The following is a 21,362-nucleotide window of genomic DNA, read 5'->3' on the forward strand; positions in this document are numbered from 1 at the left end:
TATATTTACAACAAAAACTAATACTCAATCGAGAAAAGAGGAAAAGTGTTAAAGTGATTTTTTAATAATATATTGTTACTATGGAACGCTTACAATTTTGAACATCTTTAACAACAAAATACTTGGATCACAGAATATATTATCCTGATGTATTATCTGCTTGGATCTTCCACAAATAATACACAATAAATAACTTTTTATTAAGTTCACGTCTTAAATCAATTATTTTTATCAAATACAATATATAGCTATCTATTATTTAATCAACAACTTAAAATATTCCCGATGCCATGTCAAATATTTAAAATTGTCACTGTCTGACTGACAATATGCTGACAATATTCTATTCGACTGAGTGCGTTGTAAGCCAAAGATAGATTTGGAAAATATTACCACGGACATTGTGTTAATTTTTTTCGAATCCTGAAAAAACCAATAAAAATTTTTGAAACATTTAAAGGCAGAATGAAAGACAAAATTATTACCGAGGGCCTAAAGTCCCTTAGAATAAATAAAAAGTTTATTTTGAATGAGATATTTAAAATTAAAAATCACACTAAATTTTCTCTTAGTTTTCACCCCTGTAACTTATTAAAATAAACATTATAGAAGTTCTCGGGGACTTTCGGCCCTCGCTGATAACGTAATATTTCATTCTGCGTTTAAATTTTTCACAAATACTTATTAGTTTTCTCAGGATTCGAAAAAAATGAATCCCCATTTGAATAGCATTGCAGCTGAAAATATGTACCCATCCCCTTTTATACCGGCAATTTTTGTGTTTTCTGAGTCATTCCTTTAATTTTTCTATTTTTAGTCCGCATTTATATAAAAAAAATGTTGTTTTCAGAACAATTCAGCGAATTATTATTACTCTTATAAGCTGTCCCATACTGATTACTGGATTGCCGTCGAAGGCCGACATGGTCAACCAAAAAAGAAGATGAATCTGGTGATTTTTATAGTGCCATTATTTGGGTGAATCTGTCTTTTGGAGTTTACTCCTCGTAGTTTAAATTTTTTTTTTCTAATTTATTTGTCATTATTGGAGATCTATAGAAATTACACTTACTATTTTGGTTATTATTAGCACAATTAAATACTTACGCCACATGTATTTACCATTTTTTGTCAAATTTGTTATACAATGATATTACAAAGATACCTCCAATATTGTCATATTTCGCCGCTACTCACGCTGGCATCTTTTCAGGGTACTACCACCATGGTCACGCACAGAGCAAATATACATAATTTAGTAGTGAAATACAGAAACAAACATATCCCTTATAGGGGAGTGCATATAGATTTTCACTTCGGAAAAAATCAAACAAGACAGAACTTTTTGTAATTTCATTAAGAAATGTTTAATAAACAACATATCAAAAAGTTCTACTCGAGAAGTGGGAACTTCATTTTTTATTAAACAAAAATGAACTACAAAATTAGATGTTTTTCTAAATAACTCCGAATATATAAATTTTAGAAAAAAACTGACTTGACCATTGAAAAATTAAGAAAAGTATTACAAAAAAAACCTTATATAAAGAATTTTCTAAAATTAAATCTGTATCTTCTATAATTTTTTATTTATAACGCTAAAGTCACCCTTCTCACAAACATTTAGGCCAGGGTAATAAGACAAAAATATACCCTGTTCGTGAAACTCGAGCAGCCAGGGTACTGAAGCGTTTTTTCGACAAGAAATACCTATAAGAGCAAATTGTAACTATTTCCTGCGTAGGATCTGGCGGCCATTTTTATTTATAAACAACTAAGGTCAAAAAATGGCATTTTTCCCTTTTTTTTTCAAATCAATGTAAAACAGTGAAACTTATGGTTTTTTTAGAACAAATATCTTTGAGATTATGGAAAAAGCTTTAAAATGACGTATTACAAAGTTTGATTTACTCAGTTATTGTTAATATAATTGCGAAAAAAGGTCGGAATTGCAAAAAAAAATATTTTCGCAATAACTGCTGTAAAAATTAGTGTACAGGTTTGAAATTTTTGTCAAATGAGGGTTCTTTTGTGCTTAATATGTGATAAAAATTTCAAAGCAATTCATTTAATTGTGTAAATTTTATTCGAATTGTTTCTCTCAGTGAGCATTTTTTTGCACTAACGTAAGTCATACTAAATACTAAATATATATGTCGTATTAAATATATATAATTTCTTATACAGTGAGCACGTAAAGGTTGGAATAAATTCATTTTCTCGAGAATGGACGATTTTGGAAAAAAATCACGAAACAGGTCAGTTTTTACTTTTAAATTGCGACATTTTGGCATATATATCGAACTAGTGACTTCACCCATCTGCGCGTGATGACGTCATCTACGATTTTTTTAAATGAGAAAAGGGGTCGTGTGATAGCCCATTTGAAAGGTAATTCAATTCTCTATTCAGTAATATAAACATTAACATATTTATTTATACAGGGTGACCAAACAAAATATTTTTAATTAAATTTATTGACATAAAAAGAAGAATGTGTGTAATTTATTTAACTCAAAATACATTTTACTCCTATCAGAAAACATGAAATATTGTTTATTTGACAAATAAATATTGTTTTTTTCTTAAATTCAGTATTAAAGCAGCCACCCACCTTCCTCTTGCCAGTTTTAACATTTAATTTAAGCGAAAAGCAATAATTATTTTTCAAACAAACATTTTTTTATGTTTTCTGAGAGTAGTAAAATGTATTTTAAATTAAATAAATTACTTGCATTCTTCTTTTTATGTCAGTAAATTTAATCCAAAAAAATTTTTTTGGACACCCTGTATAGATAATTATGTTAATGGTTATATTACTGAATAGAGAATTGAATTACCTTTCAAATGAGTCATCACACGACCCCTATTCGTATTTAAAAAAAGCATCGATGACGTCATCACGCCCAGATGTATGACGTCACTAGTATGATATACAGTGAAACCCCGATAAGTCGGCCCCCGATAACCCGGAAGTCCGGCTAACCCGCACCGATTTTCATCAGAGAAACATTTTAACAATTCAAAATAAAAATGTATGTATATAATATGAGAGATAATGTGTATGTATTTGTGTAATTTGAACTATACGATAGTAAAAATGACTCATGGCACACGGCGGCATCGGCAGAGCGACGTTCATTGGCTTGAATTATCGGAAACAACAGGCACCTTTAAAAAATTTTATTTAAACAATGGTCTAGTCTTTACTGTTCTTAAATACCATAACAACATTCCGATTGCGACTGTATTGTGTGTAGTACAGTCTTGTATTGTTCGCTTCCGTTTGCTTAGGTTTGTGTTTATGTGTTTTTAGTAATTTAGATGTGTACTGTGCATATATATTTCATGTTATTTCAATTATAACGGAGTTTATTTGTAAGTATACCGTATTTTATTAATTTTTACCATATTCTCCGGCTAACCCGTATTTTCGATAACCCGGATCGGCCGCGGTCCCGATTAATCCGAGTTGTCGAGGTTCCACTGTATATGCCAAAAAGTTGTAATTTAAAAATAAAAATCGACCTGTTTCGGGATTTTTTCCCAAAATCGTCCATTCTTGAGAAAATGAATTTATTCCAACCTTTACGTGCTCACTTTATAACAAAATAAAAAGTTTATAAGGAAAGATTTACGATACTTTTGCATAATTATTTATTACTAATAAATGCATTTTTATTCGCTTTTTTTAAACCAAGTTGAAAATATAGCTCATGCTCTTTCATTTGACACCTGTGGAATGGTTCTAACGTCATTTTTTTCTGACTTATGTTATTGTAAAAAAAATGCTCTCTGGGATAAACAATTTGAATAAAATTTAAACAATTGAATGAATCGCTTTGAAATTTTTATCACATATTAAGCACCAAAGAACCCTTATATAACAAAAATTTCAAAGCTATACACTAATTTTTACAATAGATATTGCGAAATTAATTTTTTTGCAATTCCGACCTTTTTTCGCAATTATATTAAAAATAAATGAGTAAATCAAACTTTGTAATACGTCATTTTAAAGCTTTTTCCATAATCTCAAAGATATATGTTCTAAACAAACCATAAGTTTCACTGTTTTACATTGATTTGAAAAAAAAAGGGAAAAATGCCATTTTTTGACACGTTATTGTTTATAAATAAAAATGGCCGCCAGATCCTACGCAGGAAATAGTTACAATTTGCTCTTATAGGTATTACCTGTCGAAAAAACGCTTCAGTACCCTGGCTGCTCGAGTGTCATGGAAAAACCTTATTACCCTGGACTAATTGGCGCACTGTAAACTAGCGTACGGCGAAGTGCACGGTTGAGTTATTTTAATGTAATTCTTTAACTAATGGATCAAATGAAATTTTACAAATAAAACATAAAATAAGAATAATAAAGCTGTCTTATGGTTATAATAAAAAGAAATAAAATGTATGGGCATAAGTACGGTGGGGGCGGAAAGTGAGCCTTACATGAATTTTATTTAAAAATGATTTAAAATTGTGTAACTAATACAATGTTTCTTATAAAACCCTCAATTTTGCACAACTAAAAGATTTAATTCAAATGATATGACGTCTCAAAAAATGTAATTTTTGAAATATTCGTAGTTTAATAGAATTACCACCACTTTAAGACGGTATTACTCAAGTTTGAACAGATCTATTACAGTTTTATAAGTGCTTTTTTAAAGCTTAGGATGTCATATTTAAAACGCACAAAATTATTTTACTTTAGAAATGAAACACACTATTTCTTTCTGAGAAAATTAAGAAAGATAACAAAAATGTAATACAAAAACCGAAAATTGCCAGCTAAAAAAATGTTTATACAAAGTTATCAAAACTTTTTTCTGTAAAACTTACCTAAAATACATTTAATAATAAGCTTCAACAATAATAAATGTTCAGCAAAAAAATATTTTTTTTTAGCTCTTATACAGTATGTCTGCGTAATTGGAACCTATTGATAACTTTTTTATTATCAGTTTTACAAAAAAAGTTATTCTTTATAAAATACTCTGCATCGTATATAATCTAAGATGCAATCATCAAATATCAAATTTAATTAATTTTATATGAGGTATGTCAAAAAATATGAATTTCACTCAAGAATAAAATACCGTTACATTTCACAATATCGAAAATTGTTATAAAGAAAAGTTGTTTGGAATTAAAAAATCTGTTTTAGTGTTCAATTACATCCTTGTAATTAAAATATTGTGAATAATAAAGGCACTTCTTAAGAAAAATTCATATTTTTTACATACCTCGTATAAAATTAAAAAAGTTTGATATCTGATGGTTGTATCTTAGATTTTAGACCAAGGAGAGCATTTTATGAAGAATAACTTTGTTTCGTAAAAGTGATAATAAAATAGTTACCATAATTGTAATAAAATGATGATGAGTATCCGTAATTTGAGAAAAAATTGAAAAAAAAATTTTTCGATTAGAATGATGTAATTGTATATTTAAACATAGTTTTTAATTTCAAACAACTTTTCATAATAGCATTTTTTGATATCCTGGAATATAAAGGTACTTTACTCTTTAACGAAATTCATATTTTTGACGTAACTCGTATAAAATTGATAAAACTTGATATCTGATGGTTGAGTTTTAGATTTTTGACTATCCACAGCATTTTATTAAGAATAACTTTTTTTCGTTAAATTGATAATAAAAAAGTTTTCCATGTGATTCCTAGCTACGCAGACATACTGTACCTACATAAGAGCTTCTGTATAAGAATTTTCAAATTGCAATGCCATATTCGGATTCAGCATAATCAACAACATAATAGAAACATATTTGATCAAAGTAAAATGATGAATTTAACGATATTTTTAAAATTAATTATACAAAACAATTGTTATTGTTTAAACTATTAATAAACAATTAGCGGCCAAATCTGCGAGTAGAACTTTTTACTTTAACATGTATATAAACTAACAAAAAAAGTTTTAGAAAATAAGCTTGTTTGAATTTTTCCGAAACAATGCATATTTTCGTTCTAATTGCACTCCCCTATTATATTTATATGTTAACAATAATATAATCTTGTTAACACATTCAAAACCAATATTAGTTATCTTGTAGTAAACAATCTATACATAGGATTTATATGCTGCACTGTATACGGGTGGTGAAATTTTGCTGAGAATGTCAATTTTTTGACACCAAACAGATGCAATAAAGTTTGCCACTCCTACCTCGGGCTTCCCTCTAAAGCCTCCTCGCAGAGGGGGAAACGGAAAACATCGTATTACAATGAACCTGTTTACGCCATATAAAAGAAGTATCAATGTAGCTGAGATTTTGAACAAAAATATTTATTGGCACTTTTTGTATAGAATGAACCATTCTCTCAGAAACAACGCTTGAAGCGACAGGCGATTTTGATTAAATGTCAGTTACGCGCGCAAAATCAATTTTTTGATTGGGATTACATTTAGTTTAAAAGAAGTATTTCGTGGAGAATGTTATACTGTAGTTTTTTATAAGGGAAATTGTATGGCTGAGTCAATGAATGGTACAAATTAATTTTTATGCGTCAATCAGATAATCCAACGGGACGACAGCCGACTCACCTCTCTTCACTGCGAGGTATCAGTTCAAACACTCTCCCGGTGAACAGAGAAACAAAAAGGCTAACGCAGCAGTTTAAAATTCTAATATGAATCTGAGGCTTAGACTGGAATACGCTGGTGTCTGATCGGCCTATGAGGGAGCAGTACGGCAAGGGATAAGGGCTTGCTCCTCACTCGTGGAACACAAAAACATTGTATCCATATAATTAAATTGATGAATGAAATTTCCTTCAAATATAACTATGACCATTTAACAAGAGACATGTTCAGTCTTGTTATATTATAGATTACTCCATGTTTTACTTATTTTAACACATTCAAGTCCGCACCGCCTCTACAGCGTTGACCAGATTGCGGTAAAAACGCCGGGACCGCCCGAGAGGCGTTTGTGTATGTACAGTAGAGTCCACGAGTCTTTACCCGTGCGTCATCAAGTCATCATTTAAAGCATACGAAATAAGTCGATGGTAAGTCCGAAATTGAAATTTACTAAACGCAACAGCAAGTGAAAGTAAGTAGCTATTGGTCCTATTACGGGTTAAGATTTGAGTTATCAAATATGTGTTTTATGTCGCCAGGTATTAATGACGCACGGGTAAAGACTCGTGGAGTCAACATACAATCGTCTATTAATTTGTGTGACCACATGATATTTCTCTCTAGTGAGGTCCGGAGTAGAATGTGTTAAATAATAGGTGTATTAGAATTAATAATTTTGAAGAGAGTCTCCTCTAAACCATATTTTTCTAAAAGGTGGCTAGGAATATAAGCAATTAAATTATTTTTAAACTCAACCAATCCTCAACCAATTTATTGACAATCCTACCAGAGTTTGATTAAATTTTATACAATTTAAATGCAAAATGAACGGAAAAAAAGAAAAATAGCTGTTAACCACAAAAAAGCCAAAATTGAATACCTCAGTAACATCATGAGGAACAGGGAAAGATATGGAATGCTGCAACTAATTTTACAGAGAAAAGTAGAAAGAAAATGAGGACCGGGAAGGCGAAGAATGTTTCCTAGCTAAAAAATTTGACAACAACCACAAATCTTTTTAGAACAACAATGTGCAAAGTACAGATTGCCATGATGGTCGCCAACATCCGAAACAGATAGGCTGAGAAAGATTTTTCATCCAATGTCGTTGGATGCAATTGCGCAATGTGTAATTCCAAATGCCCAACAAATAAAACAGTTATAAAAAGGTAAGTTAAAATAAATATATTTGTTAGCTGATTTAACCCTTCGGTAGCCACGTCTCGTAAAGTTGCATGAGTGGACACACGGTGGTGCCTAATGCCGCACAGATAAAAAACGATATTAGATGATAAAAATATCAAAAATTTGTTAGAACAACAAAAGAAAAGCGTTATTTTTTAACATTTTATTGTATGACTTTAACATAATATAACGACTAAGGCGCAAAATAAAAAAAACGACTAGTCAGTCTTACAATGTAATCTGAACAAAGAAAACGTTAACTACTAAAAAACAATTTCACAAACATCCCAAAAGTAAAATACCTAAATACATAATAATTGAATTTATAAACACACATTGCACTGAATTTTTTTCTCACTTTGATTTTTGCAAAAAAAAATTATTGAACAACTCTCACGTCAATGCTCAATAGCAAACTGATAAAACACTTCAGAAAATGCAATAGCCGCAGGTAGTATTTTAAAAATAGTCACTTGCACATATATAAATAGACAGTGGTGTGAAACTTTAAAATGCGGCACGGAGTACCGCAGTGTGGACACCGGAGGGTTAATAAGTACTGTTTATCATTATAAGAGTCTTTGTCCTATTTTAAGTTTTTGTCAAGCATATCTGTTTTTTTTATTTAGCCTAGTGCCTAGACAACTAATGGCCATTGGCATGGTACAGTTGATTTTGCAATCAGATACCTAGTGTACAATGTAGTGTGTGTGTTGAGTAAATGTCTTGTTAGTTTGAAAAGTCGACTTCATTGTCTTTACAAAAAGACGCTAATTGTATCCGAACATTTTCAGTCCCTCCAGTGAGTACCGATTCCACAAGGATATAAACTATTTTCACTTATTAATTTTTAATAAATGAAAATATCTGTTATTTAATTTAATTTGATTGTTATTACCCACGTTCTATAATTTAAACATTTAACATAAATTATAATTGGGCTTTGTCTGTTCATAAATACAGTAGAACCCCGATTATCCGGGCTGCGGATTATCCGTGCTATGATTTTATGTTACTCAAATTACATTTTTGGGGTTTTATCAAAATAGCGTCACTGTAAATCACTCGACGGAAACTCTATACCCCGAAAGGGAGACTCTTAATGAAAGATTAATTTGTTTTGTCACCTTTTTATGGCAGGTACATATTATGTATGTATATACGTACATAATATGTAGAATATATGAGAAATAAATGTTCGGATTTTCCGTGCATTTCAATTATCCGTGACACGTCCGGTCCCGAGGAGCACGGATAATCGGGGTTCTACTGTATATAAATACATACAGTAGGAAAAATGAAAGAATACCCATGAACGAACATATAAAACACACTGTATTTTCCTGTCACGGTGTCACACAAAAAATTGGCCAGCGTAAGTACATGTAATAATTATTGTTACATGTACTTGCACTGGACAATTTTCTTTGTGACACGGTGACAGGAAAATACAGCTTGTTTTATATGTTCGTTCATGGGTATTCTTTCATTTTTCCGACTGTATCTATAATAGATAATTCATTGAAATGAATATTATTTTATTGTTTACACATGAACTCTTATTAATATCCATACATAAATGATATCCTCAACAAGAATGTTAACACAAATAATGCTTATCACTAATAATATAGAACTAAGTGTACAGGGACACAATGATATCCTCAATAAGACCGTTGACACTAAGACTTATCACTAATAATGTAGAACCAAGAATACTATGAACACCAGTGACCTTGTTAAGAGTGTATGTATTAGAAAAACCTTCCTAGACAAAAGAGTACAAATCCATATATTGATATTAAAAATATCGTTCTTGGCTCTATTATTGTATTATTGTTCTGAAGCTATTTTCGTGTGACATCTTAATGCAATTTACTTTTGTTGGTAATAAGCCACAATTTTACTTTAAAATTAAGTTTATTTGACGTTTCAATTTCCACTTCGGAAATTGTTCTCAAAATACAAATCATTAATAAATTAAAAATTGTCGCTCACAAATAAATTGTAAGCGGCCGTGGAGTAACGGCAATACCGCTGGCCTCATACGCCAGTGCACGTGGCCAGTTCGAGCCCTGCCAAAGACAAACCATTTTCATTTCCAATAATGACACGAGCCGTCTCACCGTGCCTCGGAGAGCACGTAAAGCCGTCGGTCCCCCTGGGCTAGTGTACATCGGCACTAGTTACTTGAAACAACAAGCTGGTGAGCAGAACCTAACAATTAAATATTTTAAAAATGTTCCCAAGATCGTTCAAAAAAACCGCTAAAGCTCACTGACTTAGGCAAGCTCTCAATTTATTATCAAAACGTCAGAGGACTTCGGACCAAATTAACTGAACTTAGTCTAAATGTATCAAATTGCTTTTATGATGTCATCATTCTCACGGAAACTTGGCTAACGGATGATATCAATAATGCTGAACTAGGTTTATCAAATTTTAATGTCTACAGGCGAGATCGTTCACTGGAATCCAGTAGTTTTAGTAGAAGAGGTGGCGTGCTAATAGCAGTTAACAAGAAGTTGTCAACAAGTCTCATCCAATCTAATTCCGCAGTTGAACAAGTTTTTGTTCAGTTAAATAAAAAAATCATTTTAGGGGCTGTATATATTCCACCTAGGTCTGAAATTAACAAATATGAAATTCATTCTGAACAACTACTAACCACAAGTGAACAATTTCCTAATTCTACATTTTATCTATTTGGTGATTATAATATTCCATCTGCTATATGGGAAATAGAAGATTTCTGTTCATTAGCAACCTGTCAACCGACCTCCCCATTGGCGGAGGCTGAAGCCATTGAAGTCGTCTCAAATATATGTGCCATTCATAATCTTTTCCAATCTAATACTGTGCTTAAGAACAGAGGGGTTCTTCTTGATCTTATTCTATCTCCACAAGAACTAATAATACACAAAGCACACAATTTTCTGATCCAGCAAGATGTTCACCATCCTCCGCTAGTAACCACTTTACAACTTGCAGTTGAAAAAAGCACAACATCAGTTATGGAATACTACTACGACTTTCGCAGTGCAAATTACACAGCCATTCGTCAAAGTTTTGAATCTATTGACTGGGACAATATCTTACATAATAAACAACTCAATGAAATGATTTCTATATTGTATGACTATCTGTACTATATTATTAACCTGTATGTTCCACTAAAAAAAGTAAGTTCTAAAAAATTTACTTGCTGGGTTACACCCAATTTTAAAGAATTAATACATAACAAAGAAATTGCTCATAAAATGTTTAAAGCTACCAGATCACCAGAAAGCTATGTAGAATTTAGTCGACTTAGAGCCGAATGTAAACTTTAACAAGGGATGGCTATTATATTATTGAAACTGAAAACTCCATTAAACTCCAGAAAACAGCATAATACCTGACACAATGAAACTAAATGATTCTATTGCCTCTCATGGAAATGATATATCCAATTTATTTGCCAATCATTTTTCATCTGTGTATACTAACCAAAGACTAAATTATTACCATAACCAAATCCACTTCAACATTAGTGTAGCTACCACATTCAAATATCAAAAATATATGAGAAATTGTCACAACTGAATATTAATAAGGCACCTGGACCCAATGAGATTCCTCCTATTATTCTAAAAGAATGCAGCTTTATACTATCTAGACCACTTTATCATATTTTCAATGCCTCTCTCGATTCTGGTGAATTCCCCAACTTCTGGAAACAATCTTATGTAACTCATATTTATAAATCAGGTGTTAAATCTGATATTAAGAACTATCGCCCCATATCTATTCTAAGCACTATCCCTAAAGTATTTGAAAGCATTATAACTGAATTTCTTACTTACGACTGCTCTAGTGTTATTACTAACTCACAGTTTGGGTTTTCTTCCGGTAAATCTGCTGAGCTAAGTCTACTCAGTTATACTGACTACCTATCTGAAGCCCTGGAGGAAGGCTTGCAGGTTGATTCAGTGTACACTGACTTCTATAAAGCCTTTGATAAGATAAACCATGACCTTCTATTACATAAATTACGTTCTTATGGTATTGATGGTCTGGTATTTAGCTAGTTATGTAGTTATTTAGAAAACAGAACTCAAATGGTTAGAGTAAATCACTGTTATTCTAACATTTTTCCTGTAACTTCAGGTGTTCCTCAAGGTTCACACCTGGGACCGCTACTATTTAATCTATTCATTAATGATACTACCACTTGTTTTTCCCATACAAAAGCTCTACTTTTCGCTGATGACCTTAAGTGCTTTACAATAATAAGATCTCATGATGATACTCTTGGACTACAATCAGATATTAATAAATTATCCCAGTGGTGCTCTCTTAATGGCATGGAATTAAATGTTGGTAAGTGTTATATTATGCGTTTCTGTAGGAATCACCATTTACTAACACATGACTATACTATTAACGATCAAGCATTGCAATCATGCACACAAATCAAAGACCTAGGCATAATATTAGACTCTTCACTCAGCTTTAAACACCACATTAGTACCGTTGTCCAAAAGTCTATGAAAATGCTTGGTTTCATTAAAAGAACATCTCGTGATTTCACAGATATAAATTCAATGAAAATTTTATATTGCTCACTTGTTAGATCTCATCTTGATTTTTGTTCTTCTGTGTGGTCTCCATATTATCTAGTTCATAAAAATAAACTTGATAGAGTTCAGCATACCTTTCTCAGATACGTAGCTTTTAAACAACATATATATCGTAGCTACACAGATATTGAATTATTATTGAATATTACTTCATTAGAAACCCGTAGAAAAAGAAAAGATCTGACAATTTTTTCAATATTATTAATGGTAATAGTAGCTGTCCCGATATTCTGTCAAAAATTGGTCTTTTTGTACCTACTCGGTCAACAAGACAACCTCAAACTTTTCACGTAAGCTTTCATAGATATAACTATACTTACAACAATTTTTTACCACAAACACTTAGACTTGCGAATTCTCTAAATGACTTAAATATATTCTGCAATTCCTTGGATAGATTTAAAAATCATTTGTTGAACATACAATGTTAGTGATATAATTTCTATCAGCAATTTTTTAAGATTAAACTTTGTTTGTTTTTTATATCGTAATGTTCTTTTTTTCTTTTAACTTATTAGCTTTGTTATCCAATACATATTATAATGTTTGTTCTTTGTGTTGACACTGTTTATGGTTTTACTTTTGTCTTTGTAATATTTTTTTTGTAATAATATTTCTGAATTGGGCTTGCCCGTAAATAAATAAATAAATAAACGAAACAGGGTTAAAGATGTAAATGGCACCAGAACTGTCCGAAAGGATCTGCCCGGCAAAAATGCCATACGATATTATTATTATTATTAATAAATTAAACAAATTTTGTTTTTGTTGCTTGGTAAAAAATTCTTCTAATAATTTAATTTTATTTGACTCATTCATATATAAACATAATATTATATGTTTGTCACAAATTCCTCTGAAGAATGCAGTAGGATATGGTTAACCATAGTAAAAGAGGCAATCAATAGAAAGAAAATACCACTATTAGTAAGTCAATAAAATATCGAGGATACATCACTTATATTTTAAAATAGCATACACCTAAAATCGGAGTTTGGTGTTAATATTGAGTGTAAACTAAATGTAAGACCAAATATTTACCATGTCAGATAGTATCATTAAATTTTTTCCTCATTATTTACTGTGGGATCACTAGCAGGAGAATTTTAATGTCTTCATTGCATGTGGATGTCTGTTGAAAGAAAAATCACATGCTATGATTTTTCTGATGAATATTCGTAAGGTAAAGCTGATTTCATGTAATTGAATGAACTATCTTCAAATAAAGTCGTTCCATGAATGCAACTCAAAATTATTGGCAATATCATTTTAAAGTCATCTACTTTAAAATGTATATGTACCTACTATAATGTCTAAATTGTCAATATGAATGAGTCATAAAAAATTAAATTTTTCACCAAGCAATAAATACCAAATTTGTTTAATTTATTAATGTTTTGTTTTTGGGAACTATTTCCGAAGTGGAAATTGAAACGTCAAACTAACTTCAATGTTAAAGTAAACTTCTACCTTTTTTCCAACAAAAATCACCTCAGGCAGTCGACCTCACTTCTTTTCACTGTGAGGTGTTCCAGTGGATGTGAGTTCGATTCCTGGCCCAGTGAACAGAAAAATAAAAAAGGCTAACACATCAGATTAAAATTCTAATATGAATCTGAGGCTTAGACTGTAATATGCTGGTGTCTGATCGACCTATAGGAGTGCAGTACAAGGGGTAAGGGCTTACGACTCAGTGATACTCCCCCATAGATCCCTACAAAAAGGCCGTTGACACCTAATGTACAGGTGTGTGTATATATAAAATTTGGGAACAAAACTGTTTACCTACAATTCTCCAGTTTGAAAAATATTTTGAATATTAAAATTACAGTATGTCGAAAATGATTCCACTGTTATGTCCAAAAAGCTAACATTGAAAAACAAAAAATGTATACCATGGAGGTGAGACCAAAAAAATGAAAAATATTTATTTTGTTGAAAATAGTCATACTGCAGTCCTTTCCGTATTTTCAATTTTTTTCCATTATAGAGGGACCAACATGATGCAAGTAGTAGTAATGGAATGCATAAACATATGAGAAATATAACCAAAAATATATTAAGAGATAAATAAAGGATAAATTTTTTTCTATTCTCTAGGGAACATGTACTTCCCCTGATATAACTAAAAATAGAAAGTTTCATAATTATTGGTGATAACTTTCATAAAGGATATTATTAATATCAAAAGTTATTAAAAATATATTGGGAGATCTTAAAACCAAGATATTCCATTTAAAAAAAATACTGACAGTACATATTAAAAATAGATAAGCCCATAGAGTGATAAAACCAGTTGGCATATTATTTATATTTTATAACATTTTTATAATAAGTAGTTGATAAAATAATAATTTATTAATGAAACAAATGAGATATTTACCGTATTCAGAATAATTTTTTAAGCTGACCCAACACAATTTCAAATTACTTTAATGCTATTTTTGTAAGGAAAAACAAAAAACAACACAACAATAAAATTAGCACAGTATATAGGTTTATACAACAAACAGTATAGTCACTTGCCGTGAAGTACGTTATGAAAAAATGTTCCATTTTTCCCACTGCGCATCGAGACCTTGCAGCCGGACGCAAGCGCATAACAGCGTGTGTTATACTGCTCAACATTATTGTTGATACACTGCTCGAAAATAAATAGGACAAATTTGAAATAGATTTTTCGAAATAAGGAATACTTTTCTACAAAATTAACGTTTACGAAGCTCTTGACAATTTATCGATAGTTTCATAAATAATTATTATTGTTGTTCTGAAGACTAAATGTATCAGCTTTAATGGATTCATTGAGATTATGTACCTACTATTTTCAACTAAATAATTTTTTCTATATAAACAAAATTTTGGTCTAACAATGGGCTCTACTTTATCTTCATTGGTCTTCTTCTTCTAATGCCTACTCCACTAATGAAGGTTGGCTATAACCACTGCAAATTAGTTTCATTATTAGCGAATATATTTATGGATTTCTAAAGAAATATTGGGCGCGTTCACCAGATGCAAACGTTGGCAATCAGTTTGCGCTTTATGGTTCTGAACGACTTGCTAACGAAAAACATGTTTGGAAAGCGGTCGCCATTTTTGCAAACATAAGATATTTAAGTTGAACTTTGCAAACGTGTTGAAATATGGCGGGAATTTAAATTGTATATATTGTAAAATATATTGATAAGGGTTTTATATATAAAATAAAGGCTACTGAAGACATTCTGATACGTTATTATCTATTAAATAAATTTTCTTTTTTCCTTTAATAAAAAAAATTAATTCAAAAACGTATTTATTGAGAAAATTTACTTTAGGTTACCTTCAAACCAAGCAAGCAAAATGTCAAATTTTAACCTAAACAACCAACCGTTCAGTTCGCTGTCAACAAGTTTAGAATCAAAGCGCAAACATTTGTGAATGTGTTTGCATCTGGTGAACGCAGTCAATGTTTTTACTCAGTTTTGAAAAAAATGTGAAAGCGTTGAATTATATACGTCCGTCTGTCCGTAAACACAACTCCTCAGTCATTAAACCAGATAGAATGACAAATGAGGTGTCGGATGAAAGCTTATAATCCAAGCTTATAGATTCTTGCTTTTGTGTCTTGTCTTAGGTGTTCGTTCTTCCAGATTGTGTCATTAAGAGTCCCACCGCTTTACTTGCTTTTAAACTTTGTTGTCGTACTTCCTCTTCAACATCTCCGTAACTGGGTATATCTATTCCCAGATATCTAAACCTTACTTCCTGCTTTAATATTTTCCCATCAATTTCGATTTTACCTCGTAGTGGGTATTTAGATGTCATACATGTGTTTTTTCTGCTGATATTATCATATTGATATTGTATTTCTTGGCTGTTGTATTGAAGATGTGTGTTAATCTTTGGAGATTGTCTTCTGTCTTGGCGATTAATGCGGCGTCGTTTGCATAAACTAATATTTGGAGTTTTTTGTTCCCCATTCTGTAACCATGATCTTTACATACTGCTTCTATTATTTCGTCCATTATTAGATACATTAAAGAGCAGTGGGCTTAACGGGTTCCCTTGTCTGACTGGGCTTTGTACTGGTATAAACTGTGTTAGTTTTCCATTTATCTTTGCCTGTATTCGATTATGGAAATAGATGTTTTCGATGGTTCGTATATTGATTGGCATGTCTCTTTTATACAGTAAGTGTAAGACGTCTTCGAATTGAATGCGATCGAAAGCCTTTGTCAGGTAAAACATAGATATGCTGGTTTATTGTACTCGATGGCCTTTTCTGTGGTTTGTCTTAGTACAGAAATAAATAGTACAATACTGGCGTCTACGCTACAAACGCATTCAATATGCTAAGGAAAATGTGGTCTTCACATCAGATGACAATTAAAACCGAAAGACTATTCAACAGCAACGTGAAGACTGTATTACTATATGGAGCAGAAACTTGGAAAGTGTCAAGAAAATGTATTAGACAGATGCAGGTATCCATAAATAAATGCCTAAGGAAGATTCTTAACATTTACTGGCGAAACCGTATATCAAACCAAGAGCTATGGACAAGAACTAACCAGAAACCTATGTATATCTAAGATAATATGCAAAAGGAAATGGAGTTGGATGGAGCACACACTAAGGAGACTTGACACAGACATAGCGAGGCAAGCCCTAGAATATACACCACATGGAAAGAGAAGACCAGGTAGACCCGTAGAAATGTGGAAAAGAAGTGTTGAAAAAGAAATTAATGCTATAGGGCTTTCCATTGATTGTCATTTGCTTCGAGCTGCTGTCATATGTTGTATAATCTGTGTATAATACTAATATACACAGAGATATGTCAACAATAGATCAGGCTAGTCATATGCCACTCAATGCATCGGGGAGTAACGCTGATATCAAGTACGGTGGTCTAGCTATCTTTGTCTGTCGTGCGAGTGTGAGTGTATCTACCAAGAGGTGGGAGTAATGGAACGACAGTTACACAGAGGCGGCAGCCATCATATGCTAGAGAGAGAGAGCTGAGCGCCAGTAGAGAGAGAAAGATAGACCACCGACCCAAACTGTTCCGCGTTACGCTATTTTTCGAACTGGCCTAATCTATTCTGTTATATCTATGAATATACACGGATTATACGACATATGACAGAAGCTCGAAACAAATGACTGTGAATGAAAAGCCCTATTGGGAAAACCTGGACAGAAATAAAGATCAGTGCAAAGGATAAGACAGAATGGAGGCAGACAGTTGACGCCCTATGCTCCGCATGGAGTGAAGAGGAATAAGTAATTAAGTAAGTACTGGCGTAAGTAAGATGTCTTGTCAAAAGGGCTAATGAGAAAACTAATAAGAGGACTTTTCTATAGGGAAAAAAATAATAATACATTCGAATTATAAATTATATTTTGAGAATTTCAATTTTATAATACCAATTTTATTTTTACAGATATATTCCCTACAAGCATTTCAAATTCATCCTTAAAATAAAGTTTAATAGGTACATAAAATGAACTTATAAATTTCTGTTTTGAAAGGGTTGTAGATGCTCATCTATACCTACTCAGCATTATATTGAGAAATCACAGAATCGTAAATATACAGTAATGAGCACTCACACTAATAACCGGCAAAATAACGCAAAAGATGGAAAACATATTAACTTGTGAGATAAAAAGAGATGAAACTGGTAGAAGTGGAACTTATCGTTATAAACGAATAAATTAACATAACCTTGGATAAGAGTTTTAACCTGCTAACTCCATTTTTCACTTTGAGTGATATTGGGCTAGTTTCTGGGTCTGTGTATTTTCATACACCACCCCACAAACCCGCCGACACCAATGTAGTTTAGAAATAGCTATCTCTAAACTACAGTGGAACCAGCGGGCTTGTGGGACATGGTATGAAGGTACACAGACCTAGAAACTACCCCAATATCACTCACAGTGAAAAATGGAGTTGGCAGGTTAACACTCTTAGCCGACGATAACATTACATAGTTTCCCACCTTTGTGACAGGAGTATTTTATAAAATTCTCCGTCACAGTGACAGTTCTCATACTCATCTGATACGTCTAAAGGTGGGAAACTATGTAATGTAATGTTAATTTATATGTTTATATCGATAATTTCTCTCAGTCTCATCTCTTTTTACTTCAGAATGCATCCCATGTTTCCCATCTTTGGCGTTATATCCCATATTTTGCCAGTTATTAGCATGCTCATCACTGCATATTGGACTTTTTACACATAGTATCTTAGAATCCCTTGGAAGTAAATAAATCATGTACCTAGTTTTATTTTCATCAATAAATTCATGAAAGTATGACTGATGTTGAAAATTCATTTGACATACTGGCAAATAATTGTAATTCCTTCAGAGGAGATGTCCCTAGAAAGAATAACATATGTTTTATATTAAAATATATCAAAATCATATTGATTAGCAGAATAAATAGAGTTTCTAGGTTTAATTCTCCTCATTCACATAATTTAATACCAGATAATGTCGCCCTACTTCCATATGCTAATGACCTAGTTTTTTATATAACAGCCTAAACCCCATTTTGGACTCCATTCACATTAACCAATATTATCAGATATTCATAGATAGTGTCACCACAATCTTCTTTAACAACATACTATTCTTTCATAGATCTGGTCGTTATCACAATATAATCCCATATATACCAAAAATTCATGCTCGAGTGAGAAATTGGAAAGCCAAGCAAAGGATAGGAAAGAGTGGAAGCTGATTCTGGAACAGGCCAAGACCCACCATGGGCTGTAGAGCCAATGCTGATACCTAAAAATGAACTCAAATATTTAGTGGTCTTTTTATCCCGCAATCTTAACTAGAATAAGCATATTGAAAATATAATTGGAAAAGCTATTAAAGGCATGGCTGTGCTGCCTAGTAAGACCCATATAGATTTTTGAAGCATCTTTATGAAACCAGCACGTAAACAATTATTATAGATTTAAAAATTAGACTCACTATGGATAGGGTAGTAAGATGATACAACAAATGCAGAGGTAACCGTCTATATTTGTTATCAATGGTTTCTAGGAACATGGTTTTTCAAAACAGATGTCAATGGTTTTTAGAGTTTAGATAAAGACAGTTATGTACCAAATTCATGAAAAAAATTTACACTTTCTCAGAATCATCCAACAATTAATTTGAAACATATACTCATACCTTCAATTATATATGTCATAGATTCCCTTAAGGCACTTTGCCACTGGTTGTAACTTCTCAATAGATGTGCCTACAGAATTACAAAATTATCATTCCAGTTTAAGGAAGAACACACCTTCAACTTGAATGTTTAATCTCAAGACATATTTCGTTTATTTTATTTTGCGTTTTTTCAGTATTTCTGCAAAGGCCTGCTCCTCAAGATGTAAAGTGCATATTTAAAAGTCAATGTAACAATATTGAGGACTGTTCATAGAAAGTTTATCACATTGAACAATTTCTTTTCATTCTGCAAACCTAAAACGACAGCAGGTCAAAAATGATATTAAATGGAATTTACGTTCTTACCGATTTTCATCCATGGGCAACAGGAAGAAACTCAAATTTTTATGGTGCCTGGAATTTTGCCACATAAATAAACACACATTGCCTTTGGGTTAAATTCATCATAATCCCAATTCAAAATCACCAACCTTCTTAGAAAACTGGAGAAATACCACAGTAATGCATATTAAATTCGAAGTAAACCAACTTAACAATTGCAAAATACGAGAAAACAATAATAAATAACTCTAAAATAAACAACTGTTTGTTTATAAGGTTATGTTTGGAATAAACATACTATTTAAATAAACCAGATCTACTCACTGTTGCCAAATGTCACCAATTTAGATAGTTACTTGTGATTAATTGTTTGAATACATTCAATCAATAATTAGAAAATATTATTTTTCAAATTTTATACAAGTGTGTACGTAAAGGATTTTACCATTTATGAATTTAATTTTCAGATTTTTGAAAAAAATCGATAATCATAATTATTTTATTATAATTTTGGAATATTCTTTATCGGAATATTTTAAATCTTGCAACAGCAACATTTTTCTCCTAGTCTACTGCGCAGTCTGCTAGGAGTTTCTACACGCGCAGGAACCGCATAAAAACTAGAGTGAACTAACTGACTTGACTGTGAAATTAGTCAGTCAGTCAACAAGTTGGTAAAGGGTGGGGGTGGGAGCGAGAGGCGGGAGATAAAAGTTTATATGACATATGACATTTAAAATAGGTGTTTGTGTTTTCTAGTATAATCTGTGACACAGAGCATATCGATATTTGGACTTTTTTTGGAATCAAACGATTCTCCCGACTAATTACCTATATTAAATTATTTCAGAGAATACAACAATAATAAACTTTAGCTTATGTAAGGATCAAAATAGACTAATTATATTAATAAAACTTTAAAGAATGTTGCGCCGTATATATATGCAACGCTCAATACTGGCTGCACAAAAATTAGAGGGCTTTTCATCGATTGTCATTTGTTTCGAGCTTCTGTCATATGTTGTATAATCTGTGTATAATAGGGAGTTTTTGTACACACAAATACGTAAACGTAACGCATCTTTTTGACATATACGCTTGCGCATTAATGGTTGAACTCCCGTATCGTGATACGTATTACCTTAGGTTACGGGCTGGTACGTTAGGTTCATACGCATCCCTATCGAGCCGAAAGTCACCGAATGCACACGAGGATCTTGCCCGATTACCTACCAAATGAACATTTCATCAGCGTACTACCTGTTTATAAACATTTTAAGGTTATATTGGTTATTGGTTTAGTCTATTTGAGTAAAATTATTCTGTGTGTTGTAATTGGAAATTGGAGCTTCATAATAGATTTAAAATTTTATTGTTTTTCAGTTGGCTATTAATAAAGCAAAACAAACAAATCTTGTATTAATTTA

General features: G+C 31.8%; 1 protein-coding gene and 1 long non-coding RNA gene across 2 annotated transcripts in view; both read right to left on the bottom strand.

Annotated features, from left to right (window-relative positions):
- LOC114331430 (uncharacterized) overlaps positions 1-14,970 on the bottom strand; it is a 31,286-nt gene extending 16,316 nt beyond the window's left edge. Inside the window, exon 1 of the mRNA XM_028281010.2 lies at positions 14,808-14,970. The gene's annotated coding sequence lies outside the window, so the exon portion shown is untranslated. The remainder of the gene's footprint in view (positions 1-14,807) is intronic.
- A 2,825-nt stretch (positions 14,971-17,795) lies between these two features.
- Positions 17,796-20,317, bottom strand: LOC126887759 (uncharacterized). Its single transcript, XR_007699194.1, has 3 exons — positions 19,960-20,317; positions 19,612-19,908; positions 17,796-18,801 (listed from the first exon to the last, which is right to left on the bottom strand). It is a non-coding gene; the product is annotated as an uncharacterized LOC126887759 (long non-coding RNA).
- Between the last annotated feature and the right edge of the window lie 1,045 nt (positions 20,318-21,362).

Source organism: Diabrotica virgifera, chromosome 7 (genome assembly GCF_917563875.1).
Source record: "Diabrotica virgifera virgifera chromosome 7, PGI_DIABVI_V3a".
Classification (NCBI taxonomy): Eukaryota; Metazoa; Arthropoda; class Insecta; order Coleoptera; family Chrysomelidae; genus Diabrotica; species Diabrotica virgifera.